The sequence below is a fragment of the Hoplias malabaricus genome, chromosome 1 (assembly GCF_029633855.1).
Source record: "Hoplias malabaricus isolate fHopMal1 chromosome 1, fHopMal1.hap1, whole genome shotgun sequence".
NCBI classification, from domain to species: domain Eukaryota; kingdom Metazoa; phylum Chordata; class Actinopteri; order Characiformes; family Erythrinidae; genus Hoplias; species Hoplias malabaricus.
Window position 1 is genome coordinate 38,527,157 of NC_089800.1, and position 11,109 is coordinate 38,538,265.

Below are 11,109 nucleotides of genomic sequence, written 5' to 3' on the forward strand. Positions count from 1 at the left end.
CCTTAAGTAATCCATACCAGCAAAAATAAGTCAATATTACTGTATGGAGCAAGAGTAGAGCAATATTCTCATTTTGGTCTTGCTTTGTAACTTGAATGAAAGAATGAATGTTACATCACCACTCAAATCTGTTTGCCGGTCTAATGTGTTTATGTCTGTAAATGGCTAAAAAAACACAAGTGCTTTCTCTCTTTCTCTCACTGCTCACGGCAGTGAATTTATTAGACAATAGAAAGAACTTAACCAGTTCAGAATCACGGTGGGTCTGGAGCCTACCTGGAATCACTGGGTGCAAATCCTGGAAGGGTCCTTCACAGGGTGACACACACACACACCTATGGACACATTTGAGTAGCCAATCCACTACCAATGTGTGTTTAATCCAGCGGAAACCACACGGACATGGGGAGAACACACCAAACTGCTCACAGACAGTCACCCAGAGTTGGGCTTGAACCCACAAAACCAGCCACCATACTTCCCCCGTAATACTACTGAATTTTCTTAAAAGTGTTTTTGATTACTTCACAGTAAGGTGACTGCCGGGTTTCCACTGAAAGGCAGGATTTGTTTCTTGTAAACAAATTCCATATTTAGATTTATGAATATGTAAGGTGTCCGCAACCCTTATACACTAAACTGCAATACTCATCTAATAAACTGACACTTTATACTTGACAATAATTACACTTTATGTTAGGTATATGTTTTTGTGTGTGTGTATGTGAATATAGTATTTGTTTTTTGTTTTTTTTGTACTGCTGTGAAATATTGTGAATAAAAGTACACTATGAGCTACTGAAACCTAAACAAAATTCCTTGAATGTATGAGCATACGTGGCCAAGAAAGCTTGATTCTGATTCTGATTCGCTGGTCTGCCTTTGCACGCATATGAACTTGAGTGACATTCCATTATTAATCCATAGTGTTTAATACAATGTCAGCCCACCCTTTACAGCTCTAACAGTTTTCAACTCTTCAGAGAAGGCTTTCCACAAGATTTAGGAGTGTGTTTATGTGGATTTTTTAGCATTCGTCCAGAAGCTCAATTGTCAGGTCAGATATTGATGTTGGACGAGAAGGCCCGGCTCGCAGTCTCTGCTCTAATTCATCAAAAAGGTGTTCTATCAAACTGAGGTCAGAACTTTGCAAAGGTCACTCAAATTCTTCCACACCAAACTCACTCAAGAAGCAAGATTTGTCACTCCAGAGAACACGTCTCCACTGCTCTAGAGTCCAGTGGTCGTGTGCTTTACATCACTGCATCCGACGCTTTGCATTGCACTTAATGATGTAAGGTTTGGATGCAGCTGCTCGGCCATGGAAACCTATTCCATGAAGCTCTCTACACACGGTTCCTGAGCTAATCTGAAGGTCACAAGACGTTTGGAGGTCTGTAGCAATTGATTCTGCAGAAAGTTGGCAACCTCTACTATGTTGCTGTTGTTCCCAATCAATTTGTTATAAATAATACCACTGACAGTTGACTGTATTTAGTAGCAAGGAAATTTCTATCCTATCCTGCTACCATGCTGGAATTCACTGAGCTCCTGAGCACGACACATTCTTTCACAAAGTAGAAGCAGTCTGCATGCCTAGGTGTTTGGTGTTATACACCTGTGGCCATGAAAGTGGTCAGAACAACTGAATTCAATGATTTGGTTGGGCAAGTGAATATTTTGGCAGTATACTATATCTGGTGAATTTTGCCCACTTTAAAGGAATACTAGGTAAAATCTAGTATTTTTGCTCCTGAGGTCCTCCTACTACTTCACTTTTACAGCACTGTCCTGAAATCAAGATGGAGGGCAAGAAGGGATAATGGGTTCCTACCCCCCTCCAAAAGTTACGTAGTACAGTTTCTGCAGTGCTGAGCACAGAGTAGGGATGACAATCACTTTTCTCCCTTTTACAGCTCAGTGTTACTTTAAGGTTCATCCATTGTGGACAGTGGTGTACAATCATCACACAGAAGTTGTACTATCTTAATAGAAAAAAACATTCTAAGATTTTTTTGAACCAATTTGGAACAGAGTAAGGTTGTAGAGCATATATTTCTGAAATACTTAAATGGGGTCCCAGTAATGGTGGGTTAGTTCAATTTACAGTAGATCATTAAATGTGGACACCTAAATTCTCAACCAAATTTGGTTTCTTAATTATTCCAGGAGTTATTTTCCTGATATTACATAAGACTAGGACCAGTTTTGCTGACCAATGTTCCAGTCATTATCTCTATCCTCACCATTAACTATTTTTTTCTGCAGCTCTTTTTCCGTGAACCCCCATTGAGGCAAATACCAGATGCTCTCCTTTCTTCCATGGGGCCCATATTTAGGTCCCAGCAGATGGAGAGTGCTGAGTGTGGGGGCGAGGGGGTGGGCAGTGGGGGCTACCGAGAAGTGGGGGGTTGTGGAAGTGTGTAATGAGGCATTTTGGTTTAGCTCATGCATTATGTGGCACACTTTCTCCACTGAGCTGCCTGAGGATCTCTACTCCCACCGCCCACACACAGAAAAAGCCCATGTTCCAGTGGCCTGCACGAGGGGGGGGCTGCCGTGTCCATGAGAGTCCCCCAGGGTCGACATGCAGAAGGCGAGCGGCAAGCTGGCAGCATGGCCTTTTGTTCTTGCACATGGGCTTTGTGTTTTGGATAATGGGCGTAACTTCCATTCAAACAAGATGATTTCATATGTTCCAGAGAATGGTAATTTTGTAGCTTGTGAAGTGTGCCATACTATAAGCCCACGGTGGATCAAATGAGGCATGATGCGAATGGGGTGCGTGATGTAGCATGTGTTCCACGTCTGTGAACACAAATGGGTAGATGTGTGCAGTGACTTATGTGGTTTTCTAAAGCCCATTTTAGGGTCATGTTGTGTGGAAAGTAGTAGGCTGGGGTTAAACTAGGCCTGAGCCCCCCAGAGTGGGCTTCAAAAATTAAGGAGCTAAAAGCCTTTGTAGTATTCTTTGGCATGGTACAACCATCCTTACTTCCCTTCAAAATAAGGAACTAAAAATTGTTTTCAATCTAATCTCTGTCTGCTGTCTCTGTAGCTGATAGTGTAATACCTATGTATTATGAGGTATTATGTACAAACCGGATTCCAAAAAAGTTAGGACACTAAACAAAATTGTGAATTAAAACTGAATGCAATGATGTGGAGATGGCAAATGTCAATATTTTATTCGTAATAGAACATTGATGTCATATCAAAAGTTTAATCTAAGTAAATGTAACATTTTAAAGGAAAAATATGTTGATTCAAAATTTCACAGTGTCAACAAATCCCAAAAAAGTTGGGACAAGTAGCAATAAGTGGCTGGAAAAAGGAAATTGAGCATATAACGAACAGCTGGAAGACCAATTAACACTAATTAGATCAATTGACAACATGATTGGGTATAAAAAGAGCTTCGCAGAGTGTCAGTGTCTCTCTGAAGCCAAGATGGTAAGAAAGATAGTGCAGCAATACCAGAATGGTGTTACCCAGCGTAAAATAGCAAAGGCTTTTAAGTTATCATCATCAACCGTGCATAACATCATCAAAAGATTCAGAGAATCTGGAACAATTGCAGTGCGTAAGGGTCAAGGCCGTAAAACTCTACTGGATGCTCGTGATCTCCGGGCCCTTAAACATCACTGCACCTCAAACAGGAATGCCACTGTCAAGGAAATAACAGAATGGGCTCAGGAATACTTCCAGAAAGCATTGTCAGTGAACACAATCCACCGTGCCATCTGCCGTTGCCAGCTGAAACACTACAGTGTAAAGAGGAAGCCATTTCTAAGCAAGCTCCACAAGCTCAGACGTTTGCACTGGGCCAGGGGTCTTTTAAAATGGAGTGTGGCAAAATGGAAGACTGTTCTGTGGTCAGATGAGTCACAATTTGAAGTTCTTTATGGAACACTGGGACGCCATGTCATCCGGACCAGAGAGGACAAGGATAACCCAAGTTGTTATCAATGCTCCATTCAGAAGCCTGTATCACTGATGGTATGGGGTTGCATGAGTGCTTGTGGCATGGGCAGCTTGCATGTCTGGAAAGGCACCATTAATGCAGAGAACACATTCTGCAGCAATCACAACATCATGGCTACGTAGGAGAAGGATCCGGGTACTGAAATGGCCAGCCTGCAGTCCAGATCTTTCACCTATAGAGAACATTTGGCGCATATAAAGAGGAAGGTGCGACAAAGAAGGCCCAAGACGATTGAACAGTTAGAGGCCTGTATTAGACATGAATGGGAGAGCATTCCTATTTCTAAACTTGAGAAACTGGTCTCCTCTGTCCCCAGACGTTTGTTGAGTGTTGTAAGAAGAAGGGGGGATGCCACACAATGGTAAAAAATGGGATTTGTTGACGCCATGAAATTTTGAAACAACATATTTTTCCCTTAAAATGATACATTCTCTCAGTTTAAACTTTTGATCTGTGATTTGTGTTCTATTCTGAATAAAATATTAGATGTTGGCACCTCCACATCATTGCATTCAGTTTTTATTCACAATTTGTTTAGTGTCCCAACTTTTTTGGAATCCATTTTGTATTATACTATGTATTTACCTCTTCTTTCAAAAGAACTAAGAAACTCTAAACAAACTTTCTGTGGAATTGTTCATTTAATAAAATACAGTTGAAATTCTTTAGGGAACGAAAGGATGCTCTTTTACTGCGCATTTGCTAACATTAACATATTGAAGAAAAAATAAAACATAAAATGTGGCCTGTACAAAACTTGCAGAACGTTTTATAATTTGATGTTTAACTGTTTAAAGCAAGGGTAGATAATATTTTTAAAATTGATGCTTCAATTACCTGTAATACAGAAAATAGAGCATCTGTCATTGCTACACTGAGAAACTGCACTGTAACTTTTTTGCAACCCATGATTTCAGTACAAGGCTGTAAACAACTGAATTACAATAGAAAGAGAAAATAAATAAATAAATCTTACATAATGTTTCTTTAATTGTTGGAGGACACCAGAGCAAAATCCCCACAGATGATTTGAACAGGGCCACCTCTACATTGGGAAACAACTGAGTATTGGACTGATATTAATGCTGGGAACTCCCAATGATAAAATAAAGTGAACAGATATAATGTTCTCTCATGAAAGAAGTAAGCTTAACCCCTGATCATCTGACCAGTTATATTGCTCAAAGTTGGCTATTCAAATGCAGCCACATTTTCACTAAAGCATGCCAACAAGGGACTCTCTCTAAGAGACAGTTAAGTCTCTGAAAGTAGAAATTTAGACAGGGGCCAGACAATACAGTCCATCTATTGAACTCAATCTGTTGGAGGCTTGATCTTTGCCCAGGAATCAGAGGTTTCAATCCTGAGCTTATGTGTAGTGGCCGCTGGCAGAAATATGATTACATCTCTCCCCAAAGACCTGTCTACATCCCAGAGGGGCTTTTAGGGTCTAGATTCAATAGGACTTGCTGTTGCTGTCGCCCCCTAGCAATTTTAAACGGTATTACAACTCCTGATACACAAAGGTCAATCCTTTCTTTTGTCCCCTAAGATGGACTTACTACTGAGCCCAGTTTTATGAGGTTATATCACTATCAGAAAGAAAACACCCTCCACCCTCCGTAGGCAAATGTTCTGTGTCAGCGTCTGTGTTGGCAAAAGAACTAAACAGTTGATTTGAGTTAGTTTTGAACTGTGAAAGTGCAAGATCATCATCTTGTGGTGTAAAAGAGAAATGGCAGGTCAGGGTCTTATAAGGCCTCTTAACGGAGTTGTAAAGGTCTGAACCAAACATTTAAAAATAAATTTGTTATTCCACAGAAGTTATTCCAATTCAGATTATTTAAATAACCTCTCGGTGGATAAGCCTTTTTTGAAAAATTGCCCCAAGTCAAATTACTATTAACAAACCATTTTGTGCATATCTCTGCCCCACACCCATAATTCCCTATACCAATTTCCTCTGCACTTAAAAAAAGGCAGTTGTATTAAACAGAACATATTATGAAAAAAAAACGTTTTCAGTGCATATTCACATTAATTTGGGGAACAGAAGCTTACCAACCCACAAACTGTGAAATAAATCAACCCAGTCACTTTTTATGAGCTGCCTAACGCACTAAACATGGAATAAAACCATATTCTGATCTTCTGTTGCTTATTACATAGCATGCAGAACCTTTAGGAATGTCTCTTCATCTGAGTCCCTCCAATCCCAGCACTGGACTGTGTTTTAGTGAGAGTACAAAGATGAGGTTAAACAGAGTGCAGAGGAATAAGTGTGCTGGTTAATATGGTGAAAATTGGAACTTTGAATAAAGAGAACAAAGAGAAAATGGCTAAAATCCAGAGGTTCTGTTCTTCTGTCCTCGATCCTGCTCTTGCACTGACCTGCAATTCTCATTTAAAGGAATGGTGGCCGAAACGGATTGTTCTGAAAAGGGTTGTTTCGACAATGGGAGAATGGTGCTGTGGTGTTCGATCCTTGTGTTATTTTGACTAAAGCATGTCACAGATGTTTAATTAAGACCCAAGATCTGTGGAAAACTCTTGTGAAAAAAGACTTAAACTTAGCTTAGCTAAAATTTTTCAATACATACGGATTACCAAGAATAACCTAGACAGAAAAGAAAAGGACAAAAAAAAAAAACCACAAAACAAAACAAATTGTAAACTGAACATGTAGGATGAGTGTTGGGAGCTACAGAAAGCAGTTTCCACAGTAAAAAATACATGATTACAAATTAGCTGGACTAACTGGACTATAATACAATAAAATGACAGTGCAAAAGGTTAGGAGAAAGTTTTAAAAGCCACAGCAAAAATAAATAAATAAAAAAAATAGAAAAAGAAAAAAAGCTCAACCACAGCACTTGGGGAGACTTGGATATCAGATATAAAGTGAAAATGATTGCCAAACTTAACACACAGCCATGACTAATCTTGAAACAGTTCTGTATGTTTTCCACATTCAGAACATTATTTGAGTCATTTCATTTTGCAATACCCATGGGTTTAAATGGTGTTATGAGGAATACAGAACGAAGATTTTCATCAATATCAGTGTCGCACTTTTTACACGTATTTCCTGTGAAAAAAAAAAAAAAAAACAGTCCGAAATCAAGAATGGCAGAACAACAAGACAAGGTACTATTTTTTCAGGATCTATTCAAAATTTTGACCATGTGCACAACAAAAAAAAAGCAGGCCACAACATTTCAAAACATTCAAAGGTTTTGGCTATTTCCTTATGAATTTGACAAGGATTCTTGCTTATAAAATAACATTTTTAAACACCATTTATATTGTATTATCAGTGTAAGCAGACAATTGTATTGGGTTTCTGTTAACTAGGAATAGTGTTAGCTGGTTTGTTAGCTTAGCTGGTGATAAATAAATTAATCTTTCAGTAATTACGATTTTTTGTATTATATTGCTTTGTTTCAGAATTACTTTTAAAGCCACTTGGAGCCCAATGTGTCTACTTAAAATTGTTTTCCTTGACACACACTGAGCTGTTAAGCATTGTTTGTGTTGTTTCTAATACTATATGAAAGGCTATTATCTATAAAAATGGACAAAGCAAAGACAAAACCTCAGATCTCATAATGGCTGACATTTTTTTTTCTAGCTATGCAGCATTTCCTGTTTTGTACAGATTACGGTGCTATACTGTTTCGAAAACTAAAGTAGTATATTTTGCTTTACTTAACAGCTAAACATTATTTGAGGCAAGTGTGTGATGATTGTGGCATGCAGTTTGTACAAATCTAATGGTCTTTGTAGCTTTTCTGGGCCTAAATTTATTTGTTAGCTACATTAGCCTTGTAACTCCAGTGCAAATCTAGGCAGATTTTAGACACCAGAAATGTTGTTTAAAGTAATGACATTTTGAGAACATTTTGCCAAACTATTTCTTTAAGATAATTGTGTAGGAGCTTTCTTTTGTTGTAAACTGAATATTAATAATATTCATATTAATAATAATATTAATAATATTAATATTAGGTACATGAGCTTTGCCTGACGTAAACAAGGACTACTGACGTACAGACTGACCAATTAAATGTTTATAGAGAAGGTTATCGACCAATAACGGTAGCTCTACAGTCAGACCGTCCAATCAGAAAATTTTATGCTACTTCACCACTCCCCCTTCTCACTCAAGCGAACAAAACGGAGTAGGGGAGCGCGGGACTAGTTTGTGAACGAAAAGCTTCTCGAAATTCTATGTAAGCTGTAGAAAAACTAAATCCCAGACGTTTGTGAAATTCCGCTCACATTAGACATTTTTTTAAGTCTAAAAAAAGAGTACATGTCCAGGTAAAAGAGGACGTCTGGTCACCCTATTAAATAGTAAAATATTAAATAAAGTAAGTAAGATGTATAGCCACATGTAACAGCATTGCAACATTTTCATGTATTGAGACCATAAAACATATTTTAAAAAATGCTAAGTTATTGTGTGTAGAATATATTTTTACAGATTTACAGATTTTTACAGATTCTACAAATCTGTCTCTTTTGTCTAGATTTCTGTACAGTGTCAGGATGATCCATTTGGGTTCCGAGCCCAGATGGTCTTTGGGGAAATGTCCTATCCTTTAAGGAGGTGTACCCCTTTCTTGACTACCTATAGAAGACACTCTGAGGAATACAACACATCCAGAGGTGACACGATTTTATTGTTACCTTTTTAATCTGTTTAATTGAAATTAACTGTTTTATTCTGTCATCGGGGGTTACAAAGTTGACCCTTAGTTATGCCTTAGCCACCATTTCTGGGAACCCTAGACAAATTACCTAATGACCTAATTCTCTCTGGGTTTGTAAGATGGGCCACCCTTTCCTCATCACTTAACACCATGCTTAGCACCAGATGTCTGTTAACATAACAGATTTAACAGGGGTGACCTGTTTTCTGTCCATAAATCCAGTCCATTTCCTTTTCCAGAAATCCAAGCATCTGCACTCTATGAAATTCCAATCATTCATAGAGAAATTGAGAATAATCGTAAGTATAGACCCTTATTTGACTGAAGCGCATGCTGTTCATTACAATAAATGCACTTAAACACACGTTTTACCCCTTTCAACAATAACAAGGATCTGGAAATCCAATAACTAATGAAGACACTGTGGATAACCGTAAGTATGGACTCAATTAGTATGTAAACATTTTACTTTTTATCATTGTTTAGAAGCTTGTTTAGTAATACTTTACAGAATTCACATCTTCATTTTTGTCTGTGATCAAATTTTGACAGATGGCCTTGCTACAGATGGCACACCCTGCAGAGGGCGCCAGTCCTTCGCAGGGTGATGCATACTCACACCTATGGTCACTATTGAGTCGCCAATCCACCTACCATTGTGTCTTTTTGAACCGTGGGAAGGAACTGGAGCACCCAGAGGAAACCCACGTAGTCACAGGGAGAACACACCAAACTCTTCACACCCAGAGTGGGGCGCGAACCCACAATCCCAAGACGCTGGAGCTGTGTGAGGGTGACACTACCTGTTTCTCAACCATGCCACCCCTTTCTAACACCAAGTGTGGCAAAATATATTGGTGGTTCCTCATAATCTAGTGTTCAAAGTACACTGAACAATCACTGGATTAGGAACCACAGAGGTGCACAGTGAAATGAGGATGAGAAAGTATGCACAGAAATGTGGACTACAGTCTGTAATTATAGAACTACAAAGTGCTCTTGTATGGTCAGTGGAGCTGATAAAATAGAGAGTGAAAGTAGATACAAGGTATGTGTTACTTATCCAGTGATCGTTCAGTGTATGTTGCAATTATAAAGTGGGAAGGTTATGAAAGAAATACATATGGGCATACTAAGGAAAAAAATAAAACTTAAGAACAGAAACCAATATGCCTTGAAAATAGAAAATGCACAACAAAACAAATGAAAAACAAACAGACATAAACAGGATTCAATGTTTGTGACAGAATGTACAGGGGTTGGATAATGAAACTGAAACACCTGTCATTTTAGTGTGGGAGGTTTCATGGCTAAATAGGACCAGCCTGGTGGCCAATCTTCATTAATTGCACATTGCACCAGTAAGAGCAGAGTGTGAAGGTTCAATTAGCAGAGGGTAAGAGCACAGTTTTGCTCAAAATATTGCAATGCACACAACATTATGGGTGACATACCAGAGTTCAAAAGAGGACAAATTATTGGTGCACGTCTTGCTGGCGCATCTGTGACCAAGACAACAAGTCTTTGTGATGTATCAAGAGCCACGGTATCCAGGGTAATGTCAGCATACCACCAAGAAGGACAAAACACATCCAACAGGATTAACTGTGGTCTCAAGAGGAAGCTGTCTGAAAGGGATGTTCGGGTGCTAACCCGGATTGTATCCAAAAAACATAAAACCACGGCTGCCCAAATCACGGAAGAATTAAATGTGCACCTCAACTCTCCTGTTTCCAACAGAACTGTCCGTCAGGAGCTTCACAGGGTCAATATACACGGCCGGGCTGCTATAGCCAAACCTTTGGTCACACATGCCAATGCCAAACCTCGGTTTCAATGGTGCAAGGAGCACAAATCTTGGGCTGTGGACAATGTGAAACATGTATTGTTCTCTGATGAGTCCATCTTTACTGTTTTCCCCACATCCGGGAGAGTTACGGTGTGGAGAAACCCCAAAGAAGCGTACCACCCAGACTGTTGCATGCTCAGACTGAAGCATGTGGGTGGATCAGTGATGGTTTGGGCTGCCATATCATGGCATTCCCTTGGCCCAATACTTGTGCTATGTGACCTGGCTTCACTGCCAAGGACTACCGAACCATTTTGGTAGAACCATGTGCATCCAATGGTTCAAACATTGTATCCTGAAGATGGTGCCGTGTATCAGGATGACAATGCACCAATACACACAGCAAGACTGGTGAAAGATTGGTGTGATGAACATGAAAGTGAAGTTGAACATCTCCCATGGCCTGCACAGTCACCAGATCTAAATATTATTGAGCCACTTTGGGGTGTTTTGGAGGAGTGAGTCAGGAAACTTCTCCTCCACCAGCATCACATAGTGACCTGGCCACTATCCTGCAAGAAGAATGGTCCATACTAATAAATTACTGTGATCTAAAACCA

The 11,109-nt window shown here is 39.3% G+C and overlaps 1 long non-coding RNA gene across 1 annotated transcript; it reads left to right on the forward strand.

Annotated features, from left to right (window-relative positions):
* Window positions 1–7,097: 7,097 nt before the first annotated feature.
* On the forward strand, window positions 7,098–9,073 carry LOC136694590 (uncharacterized). The gene is made up of 3 exons (XR_010802221.1): window positions 7,098–7,132; window positions 8,518–8,656; window positions 8,940–9,073. It is a non-coding gene; the product is annotated as an uncharacterized lncRNA (long non-coding RNA).
* The last annotated feature ends 2,036 nt before the right edge of the window (window positions 9,074–11,109 follow it).